The 15424-nt window shown below is 42.3% G+C and overlaps 1 long non-coding RNA gene across 1 annotated transcript; it reads right to left on the bottom strand.

Moving 5' to 3' along the window:
• Positions 1 to 1583: 1583 nt before the first annotated feature.
• LOC149874539 (uncharacterized) lies at positions 1584 to 4498 on the bottom strand. Its single transcript, XR_016439952.1, has 3 exons — positions 4355 to 4498; positions 3184 to 3464; positions 1584 to 1696 (listed from the first exon to the last, which is right to left on the bottom strand). It is a non-coding gene; the product is annotated as an uncharacterized LOC149874539 (long non-coding RNA).
• Positions 4499 to 15424: the final 10926 nt, after the last annotated feature.

Below are 15424 nucleotides of genomic sequence, written 5' to 3'. Positions count from 1 at the left end.
TCCTACTGGGTCTTTATCAATCAGAGCCTGCCCCACTCTGGGGCCTGGGCCGTGCTTCTCGTGCCCGCCGCCCCACTCTGGGACCTATGCCACACCTCGCGTGCCCGCCACCCCACTCTGGGGCCTGTGCCGTGCCTCTCGCAGCTGGGGCTACAACCCCCACACAGCGAGCGCCCTCCTGGCACTCCTTATACTGCACCCGCTGTGGCACTGTGCTCCTAATGGGCACCGGGAACCCCCAAGCTGCTGGGGAGCTCCCATGAGGCCTCCTCGCTCCCCTACAGCCTCACCCGGTCCTCCGGAGTAACTATAACCAAAACGCCAGCCACCTGGCTTCAACATAAACACAGAGCCTCCTGCTCATAACATAAACACTGAGCCCCCCCACCAGGCCTCCAACTATACCTCTCATCAAAGTGCTCTCCTCCCTGGCTTCATCGCAGCCAGTCAGCACCACAATGCTGCCACTACCAATTCAGGCCGCTCAGCTCAGCCGCAGAGCTCCTGCTTCTGCGGCTGCTAGAAGGGAACTGCTAGTCAGGCTCCGGCCTGGGTTGTTTATAAAGGCCCGGACCTGCCCCCATCTGGCCACCTGACCCCCTGGCAACCGGCACCTGAGCTGCCCGGTTGATTGGCAGCTCAGTTCCTTTTACTTCCATGGCACAGGACACCTTAGTGCTCCTGTGACAAAGCATCCACACCACAGGCGGATGCTCCAGACTGACCTGGACAGGCTCAGCAAATGGGCGGATGAGAACCTGATGGTGTTTAACACCGAAAAATGCAAGGTTCTCCACCTTGGGAAGAAAAACCTGCAGCATCCTTATAGGCTCAGCAGTGCTACGCTGGCTAGCACTATGGAAGAAAGAGACTTGGGGGTCATCATTGACCAGAAGATGAACATGAGCTGCAATGCGATGCTGCATCTACTAAAGCAACCAAAACACTGGCTTGCATCCATAGATGCTTCTCAAGCAAATCCTGGGATGTCATTCTCCCCTTGCACTCGGCTTTGGTGAGGCTGCAGCTGGAGTACTGCGTCCAGTTTTGGGCTCCACAATTCAAAAAGGGTGTGGAGAAGCTTGAGAGAGTTCAGAGAAGAGCCATGCACATGATCAGAGGTCAGGAAAACAGACTTATGACAACAGGCCGAGAGCCATGGGGCTCTTTAGCCTGGAAAAGCAAAAGCTCAGGGGTGATCTTATGGCCATCTATAAGTTTATCGGGGTGACCACCAGAATCTGGGGGAACGTTTGTTCACCAGAGCACCCCAGGGGATGACGAGGTCGAACAGTCATAAACTACTGCGAGACAATTTCAGGCTGGGTATAAAGAAGAATTGCTTTACTGTCCAAGCCCCCAAGGTCTGGAACAGCCTTCCATCGGAGGCGATATAAGTACCTACATTGAACACCTTCAAGAGCAAATTGGACACTTATTTTGCTGGGATCCTATTACCCCACCTGACTTCCTGCCCTTTGGGTGGAGGGCTGGACTTGATGATCTTTCAAGGTCCCTTCCAGCCCTAATGTCTATGAAATCTGTAAAATAGCTAACTACTATTATTTTAAAAAATTGGTTGTTTTGAGTATGGGGAGGTGTTGCTTTCTCCTGTGAAGTTTTCATGAAGCAAAACTCGTATTTGTTCAGTTAATTTTGTAGAATTCTTAATCCAGTTAGAATCATGGTGACAAACCTGAAAAGTAGAGTATTCATAGAATCAGTGAAATATTAATATATGGTAATATCCTGTTTCCTAGCTCATGCACATATTTGACACAAAATTTGATTTTGTATTTTACTGAAAAACTAATTTAAAAGTCCTGTCTTTATGGTGATCTGATTCATGATGTATGGATCTGCTAATTGCATAATGTATCTTTGAAGAATATTGCTACAATGCTTATATAATTAAAAGATAAGTCCTTAGTTGGTGTTAATGGGAAGGAGAGATTGAATGCTGGCATCAACTAGAGAATTCACCTTAGCAAATGCTTGTTTGGGCTTATCTTCACAGCTTGAAGAAAGGTAAACTTCTAGCAGGGTAACTAACATACATGATGGATTCTAAAATCAAAAAATGCAGTGAAGAGAGGTACTTTAGTTTGATTGTAGGGTGACTCACACAGGTTAGTTCTGGTAGGGACCTACAGTTGACGTTGGTGAGTTTAACTCAGTAAAACTAAAGTTTCTCCTCCTCACTGAATTTTCTGTCTCAGGATAACTCTTACACATGAGCTAGTCTGAAGTTAAAAAAATGAACCTTTCTTAGCAGTGAAAAAAAGTCCTCCATTTCCTATCCCCACTGCACCCGTTGTTATTATTTGAACCAAAGTAGGTCTGAAAATTATATATCACTTTCAATTTCTTCAGCCATTATATTGATTGCCATGTAAAATTGCTCAATTATTTCAGCCTTCCCTGTCTTCTGAAGGTTATGCAACTTAAAATAGTTAGGATAACCTTTAGTCTGACCTTTGCAAGTAATCAAAACATGACTGGAAGCAGTGCCATTTAACAGAATTTAAGGGCCGATGAAGTTGTGACTTCTATTCATGTTCAAAGTGATCTCTGAAAACTGAAGTCCAGCCGAGCCTTTGGAGAGATTAAATTCCAGTCTCTACAGAAGATTTTATGTTGCTTTTCACTTTAAACAGAAACCACACTAGCTCACTGATAAACATTTTCTTCTGTTTTTTGAAAACAGAACAACAAGCTGGGTTTTTTAAAACAAGCTGAGTAAGCCAGATCACTAGTTAGAAGTCTGGTCCTCCATCCTTATGACCCCCAAACCAGAGGAGTGATGAAACACCTAACTGGAGCAGAAGACTATTGCAGTGGGTCATGTGCTCAATGATTTAGTTACAATGCCCTTTAAAAGGTGCCCTTTGCAGGAGAAATAACTGCAGTTAAGTAAGTCATACTGTAACAGCACAGCAAGAAGCCTGCAAGACTACAGCTACTTGCTTCTGAGGCAACAAGGATTTTGGAAGGAGGGTGTGAGCTGAATTTTAGATCTCTGTCCTTTTGTTCAGGAGGAAATACGCAAAATTAAATTGAAGAGAAATGGGGATAAAAAGGGGAGGACCACTCTACAATGCTGAAGTTGCTAATGTGAATGGACATATTATAGAATCTAGATTTTATTAGAGGTGTGTCCCAGGGAGCCAAAGCGGGACTTACCGGCAGAGCGGGACGACAAGCACGCGGTGCCGCCGGAAAGATCCATGTGGCGCGTCAGCTGCTTTTTTATGCAAGTACGCCCGGATGATGACATCATCGGAAACGGCCAGCCAGCGAGGATACAAGCAGCAGCTGTGGCAGTGGAGGAGGAGGAGGGCCCCACGGGAGAGCAGGTACTGGCTCCACCAGCAGGAGGGGGGGATAGACCCTGGGAAGAGCAACCTCCAACGCAGCTGGAGAGAGCGGCAGCAACCCGAACAACTGAAAAGGTAGAAGAGGGACTGGAGGGGCGAAGACAAGCAGCATGGTGGGAGGCTGCTACAGAGGAGGATGATGCAGTAAGTGTGGCTACAGAGGACCTGCCGAAGCCCCAAGGGGACGGCAACGTGGGACCCAGGGAGGTGCCAGAATGATGCTGCAGAGGCTCAGCCTTACTACCGGGGAGAAACCCTGGGACAACCCCAAGAGGGTGCCACCAGGTAGGGATCACCGCTACATCACCATACAGTGAGCTGAGGGAGGCACCAGGAAGGCTGGAGTTGAGTATGGCTCAAAGGACCGGTGAGGTCTAGCTACAAGTCTCCTCAGAGCGAGGCCGAATAGTTGTGGTTTAAGTTGTGTTGAGGGCAGGGGGTATCCCCGGTCACGGAAGGGAAAACCGAGTTGGTATCCTTATAGAAGGGGATGTCTAGGGCATTGTGGTGAGGCCAGAACCTATGCAGCAACACCATATAGGATCAAACAGGGAAAGGCCAGAGGATACGTATGCCAGGCATAGAGCAAAGCGCCACGACAAGGGCAGGCCGGGAGGAAATAGTACCCTAAGGCTATAGACCTGGACACGTAGAAGAAAAACGTATGGGAGGTGGCGTGAAGCCGGGGTATAGGGGTGGCGGAGCCCCGTGATGTGACCGCTGAGGGATCCTGGGCCACGGAGCATACTACGAACTGACCTTGACTCTGAACTTAACATCAAGTCGTGGTGGGTGAGAACAAAGGCGGGGACTGGGCCAAAAGAGATCTGCTTCGATCCCAAAGTGATTCCGAGACAGGAGCGCCATCCCTCTATAGAAGGCGAGCCACCCAAGGGTGAGAACTTGAAACCTGGTGGTCACAAAGTGGCAACTTTTGTAAAAATAAAACCAAATTGGTTTGGGCTGGTTCTGCTCACCTTGCTTTCAGTGGGTGGTTGGGCTCTTCATGGAATGGTGACCATATCTAGTGATGGATGTGATCAATCAGTGCTGGAAACATCTATAAACTGATGTCAGTGCTGTACAATTTCCTGGCTTCTGCATGGCGTTTTTTGGTTGCTTGGCTATGTCCCATTTGTGACCATTCCTTAGTTTCCTCTAGGAGAATGACAAAAATATATAATTATTTTTCTTATATAATAAACCGGCTTTGTATTGTACTTAATTTTGGAACTTTTATTTTGTTTTATTGTCGTTTTTAGTTCATCTCTTTGCCTACCAGACAATGGATCATTTAATTTAGAAAGGGCTTTAAATATTAAAATATTGAGCATTTTAAGCTCCCTACATAAAAAGTTCAGGCAAGAAAAGCCTTATTAAGGGTCCTATATTATATGCTCCAAGCTGGGACCCACAGAATAAGTAATATGTTTCAAAGAGACCATAACTGTTTGACACTCATAAATCTACTTCGAACTGATAAAAACTTCAAACATCATGCTGTAAGTCAGCTACATTGTGTTGTCCCTGATATGGAGTTACTGGGCAAAACTCAGTGGTCTGTGATATGTAAGGGGTCATACTAGATGATCATGATGATCTCTTCTGACCTTAAAAACAATGAAACTCCTTACAAAATTGGCATGGAAAGGTGAATTCAGTTCAGTAAGTTAAAGGTTCAAGAAGTGGGAGGTGTCATTTTCAGGGCAGGATTTTCAGTGGTGCCCTCTAATTGCTTTTTACCAATTAACCCAGTGAATGAAAAGAATGTTTTCTTCCCAGCTCCAGATCTCCCAGGTCTCTTGCAGGAGATGGAAAAATGTGTCAATGGTGAACTGTATGCATTACATACAAAATAAATGCTTCATGGCAACAGTTTTATCAGAAGAGAGTAATATTCCATGTCCTTTCGATATAAAAATTTAGGTAATATTGGGGGAAAAAGAAACATCATAAAATATTCAGTAAGGAAATACATATCTGTGGGTTGGGCTTGTTGTTGTTATTCTTGTTTTAAAATCTGATTTACTTTCCTATTGGTTTCATTGTGTCCAAGTGCTATATCATGGGAGGTGGGAGAGAATGGGAATGCGTGCTTCTACTCTCTGAATATTCCTGTAAAGCCACTTGGCCTTTCAAGAAAAATGTAAAAGGGCTGAACATGTGACACCTGATGATACAAGCAAATAAGAGAATGCTAATGGTAGTGTTGAAGTGAGGTTGCAGCTGTAATGATCCAATAAATATGTGAGAGTCAAGATGTCTTCTATCCCAACAATGCAAAAAATTACATTACCCATAAAAAAATGTTGCCTCAGAGAATGATAATGGCTTTTAAGGATCATTATTTTACTTCAAGGTGAAAGGAACAGTAGAAAGAAAGAAAGAACCTCAAAATTAAGTCAGTGTGACAACATTTCCATGCCTTCCAATTTCATGAAAGTAGAATTATCCATCCCCCCCAATGGGAATTATCCCACCACCCTTTCATCTCTACCTTCCTTATTGCTACAAGATGCTACTGGAGTTAATGGCTCATTTGTTCTTTGGGTACCCTCTTGGTCATTTAGTTGGCCACTCTACAGGAAGCCATTTTTTTTTAAATTTGAGACCCAGTTCTACAATGAGCAGATCCATTCACCTTTGTGTAGTCCCATATTAGTCAGGCCAGGACAAAGACTTGAAGGCATCCACTAGAATCTAAACCAAACTTTTCAAACATGGAGGTGTACTTATGATGTGATACGTTACTTGATTTTTCAAGAGCTGAAAAAATCTGCAATTTATATTGGGACTGGCGGGAGACAGATATATTCAAGACCTTTGAAAATCTATTTATGTGACAATGTAGATTCATATGCTGAGGTATCCACAATAGAAAACTTTGCTTTAGTTTTCTAAAATGGGTTTTTGGACGTTTAGTACTGTAATAGTAAGAGCTTTGCTAAGAGCAAGAGTTTTGCATGCTGATTCCACGGTTGGCCGGTGTAGCTGCACATAGCCTCCTGCTCTGTGAGCATGACCGAGCCATGAACCTAGATAGTAGATACAGTGGAATGTGGTAAACACCAGGTGCGCTGGATCACGACTCATCCCCATTTTCCTAGCTTGAGATAATGTTGTTTACTTCAGACTATATAAGCTGGATATTCTTGGGTTACTATGGGTTCCTCCACTCTGGCAAGGGTTCCGAATTGCGTGGAGCCCCGGCTCAGGCTATCGCATCCCCAGGACCGGAACACTCTGGGGCCAGGAGAACCACGCAGGGTAGCAGCTGCTGCCTAAACCAATGTGAGGTGACCGTCCTCTCTGCTCTGTTCCATTGCCTGCTTCTGCGATTATCCTTAAATAAAGCTTTGCAAGGGTGAAAACAACCATGGGTACGTCCTTTGTTCAAGCGTGGGGAATCTGCTGAACCCAGGAGTTCAGTCTAAGACAAGTACTAAATGGACAGGTTGGAACATGGGAGGCAGAAAGGTAGGAAAGTGTCATTTTCTCAATTACAATTGAGCTTTTTAATGAAACATGGCAAGCAAGTCAATATTACTGCTATATGTGTAAGTTAGTTTGGCTTTAAGCTGGAGTAATCAGGTTTGATAAGAATTTCAGTAATGACTGCTAATGGAACTTTGAAGGTAGACTGGTTTGCAGTTCATAAGCTCAAGTTGTTCTCTTTTCTGTTACCAAACACTGCCCATCTAACATTGGAATAAAATATGAAAGAACTTCTGTAGCAGCAGCATAATATTTCAGATTTATGGCAGCTTCTTCAGGATGATTTCTAAAGAGTAGTTACTGTCAGGCATGTCTCTCCAGTGAAAAGATGGACATTATTCTTTGTTCAGCACAGACGTGGTGTCATCAGGCTAGAGATGGACTATTAAAGCATCTTGCATGGGTTAAAACAGAGTTTGGGGTTTAAAAAAAACCATCAGGAAAGAAATCAGCAAAGAAGAGCCAGTCAACCACTTGGGGCAAGGAACCAATGCATAAAGTGTATGGTGGGAGATTTGAAATAAGGCTGGATTCTACAAGCCAAGAAGAGTTTTAATTCTTCTAGGAGTAGAACAGTGGAGTCACTGGTAAAATGAATACAATATGTTAGATTAACGCAATTAAATACATATTTATTCCAGATAAATGCATTTGAAAATGTTTCTTATGACCTTTCCTAAAGGCCATTTTTATCATCCCAAATAGGATTTGAGACAACTTAATCAGGGTAAGGTTGGGAGGTGGGGAAGAGTGCTCTCTCAACACATGTTGAATAGTATCCTTCAAGAGAGATCATCCATGAAGGAGAATTGGTTTCATTTTCTTTCACAGTCATCCTATTAAACGAACTGTGTATAGCACCTTTCTTTATTCCAGATCAATGACACAACATTTATTTTGTCCTGCAAAGTGCAAGGAGGAAACGAAAGGTAGTCAAGAAAAAAAAAGCAGATTTCCTCCACTTGCCAAATTCTGTTATACATTATCCACACAAGAATTACTAGAATCTGCCACAGCAGAATACTGAGATGTGGCAATTCAAACATGATAGAAAAACTGCAGATATCCATCTTGAACAGTCCAGGTAATTTCTTCTTGTGCACTCAAGAAAGAGCATATGATTATCTACTATCAAGATCCTGCAGAACAACTATTCCTTGCATATCAGCTGAGAAAGGTATACAGCTAAAATGAGGAATGACAGGTAAGAGAGAACTAATAAGCAGCCCCTCTCCCAAGCAATCATGCAGATGATGATCTCTATCCTCTCTCCACCAGCCAAACAGTACACAGCCAAAGAAAGCCACTATTTCCTTGATACTGAAATTACTGCAATCCATTTTTCCCTCCAGCCAGCCACCAGAAAGCTGTTCACACGGAAATGCTCTATGGACTATGGAGAGCAAAAGCTGCTCATATATAAGGAAGCCATTCCCTTCCCTGATATCACTGCCTGTAGTTCCTGGGAATTCAGTTATATCTTCTCACAGTATGTCTACAGTGGTGTACAGTACAGTAGTGGTACAGTAGTATAGCTATGGATGGGCAAATAGGACACCAGCTGACCTAGAAAGCGTGTCTCCCCATGGCAACAGCAACTGGATGTAGGAACACCATACTACTGCTGAACCAGCAGCAGCAATAGTTGAAGGTGGGTAGACCATACTGTGGTAGCAGCAGCCAGGGACTTTGAGCCCCCAGAGCAGGTAAGAAGGCACTGAGCACCATTCTGTGCCCACCCTTCTCTGCCCCCCATCCCTGATTCCCCAACTGCTCTCTGGCAGGTTTGCTCAAACCTCTGGCAGGTTTGCTCAAAATGTGCTAATTATGTCTCTGCCTGGTGCCCTGGAGTCCAAATCCAAACCTGTAAACCTGATGGCAGTCAGTAATGTCCTGGAAAGGCCCCTCACTCCATTTTTCTACAATGGGCAAAGTAATCCATAATGAATCCATTCCCAGTCACCCCCCATATATATGTGTCTGGATTCAGAGAAGTGTGTGGAAAAAATAGTAGCTACTTCCTTATCACTGTGGTTGCTTCTACAAGAGGCCTTTCTCTTGAGTTTTACAGCCAGAGCAATCCTACCGAGTATTTTGTTTTAAACCAAAATATTGCATGCTAAGAAGAGATACTAACTGGTCTCAGGTAGGTGACAATCAACACTAAGTGGCTTAAGGAAGCTTGTTTGTTCCCTTACCTTAACACTGTATCTCAACATGGTGCAGACTCCTAATACACAATGACACAATGACACAGCCCATTCCCCTGATACCACCGGCCAGATGGAGAAACAATTAACCCAAAGATTTGGAAGCCAAGTAATTATTTAAAGGTTATACTAACAGGAGCTTGGCATGTGAATTCTGTTCTGATTGTGTTGATCATTAGTTTAGCAGAAAAGCCCTGGGAGTATAGGGTTTGTGCCATTTCTTCCAGGCATATTGCTGTTTTACAGTATGTTCTCCTTCTGTATCTATGTGGTAATCAGAGTTATATTTAGCTGAATAAAAACATTGTTGTGATGCTGCTTTGGTAGGAAAAAATGGTCTTTCCTATTTGTCTTACTTATTCTAAAGAGACCTGCAGAGGCTGTGGGAGTAGCTAAAAAACACAGCAGATTTAACAAGGGCATCTCTGAGCTTTTTAGTAGAAAAAGTAGTGTTGGATTAGGAACCTTAATATATGATGCTCTTTCCTCTCTTACAGAGACACAACAATGTTGTTGGCTTCTGAATTATGAAGAACAGAAACAACACAGCTAAAACAAAGGAAGAGAAATGATAGAGACTAAAAAATACAACTCATGCTAATGCACCTCACTGTAGAAAACAACACAGGGAGAGATATGCCTCTAAATGGAATAAGTGTGTAATAAATTCAAAGCCATTTCACTGATAATGTAAAATGCTAGGATTTATTCTAAACTCAAATAATATGGCTATACAATATATTTCAGGAGGGAAGAACAAAGATGGAAAAATCAATTCTTTCTTCAGATACATATGGAGGTATAGTGAAATCTCTCTTCAGTGACCACAAGTTATTGACAGTTTGACAGAGGTGTTCTTCAATAGACAGATGGACCAGAACTATACTTAGATATATCTGAGGTTGTCATTTAAAGCAAAATGGCCTAATATACAGGTGTCATTATATTCAAATGTAGAAGCCCCTAAGTATCTAGCACTACCACTCTGAAAACCACAAAACCTCATGATATAGGAAGATTGTTATGACAAATGACCTCACTTAGCTCTCAACTTTTACTTGCATTGCATGCAACTGAGCTGTAATAGAAATAGCAAAGAGCATTCTAGCTAGAGGACATGGTTTGAAAGAGAGCACTTACTAATGAAACCCTGTGTTCATAGCCATAATGGCCACTTTTTGGAAAAGCTGAAACAAACATTATTAAAAGAACCAACTAATATGTTTTTCTCATTTTGAGCCATGAATATGCTAGTCATTTTTTTCACACCCCAAAATGTGCACAGATGTTCTCCCAGGCATCGTGTCCATTTTATTCATTTTGGGGTATTCCTTTTTTTCCACTGAATACCCCAAAATGAATAAAATCCATGGCTTCTATTTTTCCTATTTTACCTCCCTTAAAAAACTGCATCTTTCTAATACCTTTAATGGTAAAAGGGGAAAGAAGGTGAAAAAACAAAACAATAAATATTGGTATATTTAAACATACTCCAAATTGAAAAATTCCATTTCTGAACAAAAAGTGACTTCAACATTTCTGAAGGGGAAAAAAAGGAAGGAAAATGTAGTCTCACAAGTTTAAAGACAATGCAAAGCCTGAACCCCCAAACTCCTTCCTCAGTTTTAGAATCGGCCAAAATATTGGCTTATTTCATGACCATTTTTGAAAAATAAAGATTTGTATTTTATGAAGCATATTTTCAGTAGCTCTATTTTTGATTAACTGGGGGGAGGGGGAATGGAATGTCATTTAAAATTTCTTTTTGCCCCTTGAAGAAATGTAGCAATTTTTTTTTCAATTGATTTAAATTAAATTGATGCTTTTCCCAGATTTTCATATTTGTTGATTTTTCCTTGTTTGTCCACTAGGGGAACTTGATAAAGCAAAACAAAACAAAGGGGGAAAAAGAGAATGGGGGCTTACCAATTATTTCCAAAAATCAGGGGGGGGGAGAAAGGAGTTATTAAAATTGTTTATTTCAAAGTTTTATTGGAAAAACTAAAAATTTCAAAAATTTCAATTGTTTTCTGCAAAATATATTTTGATAGAGCCCATTTTTAATGAGTCACTTGACATATCTACTCACTGGGCACATCTACACGTAATATTAATGTGACACAATAAAACTTCAGCACAGTTCACACCAGAGTTTATTGCTCATAGTGTTTACATGTACACCCAAGACCACATCACATTGAGCCAGATCAGCACTTGAATAGGTACAATGACAGTCTAAATATTATCTGAATATTTTAGAGTTCTAAAGCAGCTTGCATGCATATTCAGTACACTAACTGCATATCATAAGGATTTATGCTTAGCATTTTTATATTTGTATGTGTATTTAGATGACAGACAATAATAGTAAAGTCCTATACTCTGAATATTTGATTACCCAGCAGAGCAGAAGGTTCTATTCCAGTCTGTCTAGGGCTGCATATAATATGCATTAAATAAAACCTGTCTAAACCCCCTTCCTAAATTTTAATCTGTTGTAGGAAACACAGCTCAATTGTTTGTATGCAGTGCCATGTGTATTGTCCCTTAGAGATTAAAAAGAAGTTATTAATACAGTTTCACCAATGAGCCACAAGTCTCTAAACAATAATATGCTTATGTGTTCCTTGAAAGATATTTCTTCACCATAAAATATGAAATGTTTTAGAAGACTAGAGATTGTTTAAAATGAAATAAATAGTTGTTAAATGTTCTCCTTTTATCCCCTTCCTGGATGTTTGTGTATCAGTGTGGTTCTCCCTGAGCTGCAAGAATACTGATAACCAGCAATACATGTCCAACCCGAGCAATATGCTGTACTGTTATTCAGGCTATTAGTGTTCCTCAATGAATCACTATGATCTCAGGTGTCCATTAATTCAGGAGTTACTGACATGACAGCAAGGGCTGAGGCTCAGTTCTTTATACTGGCACAGGCCCTGAATCTTCTGATAATGATTGACACACATTAACCCATAATTGCTTCTCCAAAGTGGTGATGGCTTATTTAAAAATTTATGGATTTTGATTTGCAGTTGGTGGGTTATCAGTATGATGGGACATGACATGGGACTGTGTGTTTCTCCTTGTATTAAGTGATATTCAGGATAATATGTCATGAATAAATAAAAGTCAGTAGTTACTGAAAATGGGTGACTATTGAGATGGCTTGAGGTACCGTGTTTTCTTCATCTTCCTTACATTATTTCTATAGATTATATCTATCTGCCATAACACAGAGGTAATACCTGAATTCATCATCCCATTTAACTACAATTTACTGAAATATTTTAAGTTCTGTATCGCAGAAAATGTTCCTATATAATTCAACAATAGTAAATTGTTCGCTAATACATATGCGACTCAAATTCACAAGCACAGAACTGTAAAAACCCTGAAACTGCAATGCTAGGTTTTTTTCCCTGCTATGAATAACAACTTTTAGTCATTAACAATATTTGGTGGTCAGCTTCTTAACTTCAGAATAGTGATAAATAAATGAAGATGTATTTGAGGAGAGTATGGGATTTCCAAGATTACAGTCATTTAAATCCTATTTCCTTATTTAAGCAAGCCTCTAGAACAACCATTTACATTTTAAATTCTTGCCTCTGTTTTCAATAAAGGAGATTCAGAATGAAACTATACTATGATAGACTGAGGTAGTTGTTGCATAAAGAAACATTAAAATAATTTACATACACAGGTATAGATTGGAAGAAAAATATCCGGTAAAGTGGGCATATCAATTTCTAAGTATCCAAAGATAGAAACACTAAGCAACAAGGAGAACAGTTGTTCAGAATGATATGAAAAGATATAACTAATTTAGCTAGTGAAAAACTCTCCAGTGTGGGGAGAGGACAGTTAGCACAGTGGCAAATAAGGCAGGGAGCAGAAAGCGAGCAATAGTTTGGGCAGGGGAAGGTGATTGCTGTAGTACTCAGGGAGTGCATGGGGCAAACCTGTGGCACATCTGACAAAAAGGCTGACCTCCACTGGGCTACATAACCGAATGAGTTCCTTTCGTTTCTAGCTATGAGAGAATTAGCATTGCTTACACCACTCCAAAAATCTTGGAGGTGCTTTCTTCTGACTTACATGAAAGAGGCCAGTTCTTCCATAGGTGTAATTAAATCACAACAATGAGCATGTGTTACAAACTGTGCCATGTGTATTGTTCCTGTTCTCAAAGCAAACTCACCAGTCTTCAAATAGATTTGTTGAGATTTTCTATTTGCTATTCTATTTCATGTTTATTATCTGTACTGAAGTAGCACCCAAGGTCTCATTTGTGATCAGGGTTCCTTCATGGTTACTCAGGCATCTAACCTGTAAGCATTTAGTTTTCCTCTCCTGGGAAAGTGAACCCAGTGTCTCAGCAAAAAGCCATTAACTAATAGGACACAAGTCTCAAAGTAGGACCCATCCCCTCTTCTGCAAAATGCTGTAGCAGAAGAAGCTTACAGATTTTGCTATATTTTACAGAACCTAATAGTTCAGTGACCTATTTTAACCTACCAGAACAAGTACGCCTGAGAGACACAGGGCATATCTACATGAAATTTATCTCCACAGTAAAGTCTCAGCATCTACACATGCAGCTCTATTAGACTACAGTAAACTAATTGACTGTGCCACAAGTTAGTACTTGTAAACTTGGCCATACGCTAGTACTTGTAAACATAGCAGCCTACTGCAGAGTTCTTTAGTGCACAGCAATGCATGTGTAGATGCTGACAAGGCTGGTTAGGGCATGAGGACACTTCAGTGCCAGGGCTGCCTACTGGCTAGCCCTGGACTGGAGCACCCTTGTGCCCAGCCACAAGACCCCTCAGGCCTTCTGGTAGCTGGGACTGCTCCAGTCCAACTCAACATGCTGTGTCCCAGGTGCACATATAAACATGATACCTAGAAGCAATAAACTCTAGCGCAATATGCAGCAGAGTTTATTGCTGCACACTTATGTTCACATGTAGGTTAGGGCTGTGTGAAGCTTTGGGTGCTGATTCAATTCGGAGGAGATTCGGCCTGATTTGGTGGCCAAATCTCCAAATCTGAATCAAATCAGTGGATCAATAAAAAGGTTTGAATTAATTCAAAGCTTTCTGAATTGATTCAGAAAATATTCAGGGAACTTGGATGATTTTGGCAGTCCCCACCCGCTGCAGCAGGGAGCTGGAGCCAAACTTGGAGCTCATAAGTAGGAGGCAGGGGAGGGGAGGCTGGAGGAGGGGGGAGGAGACCATGGGGGGACCCCTGCCAGGCAGTCATCCCCTACCTGCTCTGCCAGCCCCCCCACCCCCCACCCGGTCCTCCACCCCCCCCATTCCTCCCTGCCTGCCCCAGCTCCTAGTGCTTTAAAACAAAGCCCCCACTCACAGGGTGCTGCCCAGTAAGCGGGTGATCCCCACTGCTCCCCACTGCCCCATGCTGCATGAGGGGCTCTGCATGAACCCCGCCAACTCCCCCAGGCCCCCTAGCTCTGGTACTTTAAAAAAAACAAACCCAACCCTCCTCCAGCTCCTGCAACAGCCTCAGGGCTTTCCACAAGCCCCCACATGGTATGGAGAAGTTGGAGGCAGCAGGGATCACCCCCTGCTGGGCAGGAACCAGTGAGTGCAGGGGTTTGGAGGTTTTTTTTCCTTAAAGAGCTGGAGCTGGGGTGGGCTGGGCAGCCATGGGGGTGCTGGGAGAGTGGGCAGGGGTTGAGGGGCTCATTCAGAGCCCCCCACACAGCATGGGGAAGTAGGGACCAGTGGAGATTGCCCCCTGCCCAGCAGCACTCAGTGAGTGGGAGCTTTTCTTTCTAAGTGCTGGGAGTTCAGCCAGGTGTGGCAGCCATTGCCAGGCTGGGAGAGCAGGCAGGGGATGGGCCTGGGTGATTTGGAGATTCAGCAGCAGCTGAATCTCCAAATCAGATTCAGTTAAATCAATTCGGGACAGTGATTTGAATCACTGAATCAAATCACTGTCCCCCAAATCAGCCGAATCTGAATCCGAAGTGAATATTAGCTGCTTTGCACAGGCCTAGTGTAGATAAACCCATAGTGATAACCTTGTATATTTCAGGCAAATGACTTGCAGCATCTGAGAACAGAATGATGTGAGGCATTATTGCACAATAGTACAAAACGAGGTGACTAGAGGCAGCCTAATTCTGTATTTCCTAGCATCTCTTTTGTTAAGAAACAAACTTACGTTGATTTGGAAGATACTTAATTAGCTTTGTTTTCCTAGTGCCACAGATTTTTCATAACAAGACTACCCTGCATTGACACAGCACGTGGTGTCTGTCCTTAGCGTGGGATAATTTACAGCTTCTGTAATAAAACAGTGACA

The sequence above is a fragment of the Crocodylus siamensis genome, chromosome 1 (genome assembly GCF_052110815.1).
Source record: "Crocodylus siamensis isolate JL-2025a chromosome 1, ASM5211081v1, whole genome shotgun sequence".
Taxonomy (NCBI): Eukaryota; Metazoa; Chordata; order Crocodylia; family Crocodylidae; genus Crocodylus; species Crocodylus siamensis.
This window is presented reverse-complemented; position numbering and strand designations above follow the sequence as displayed.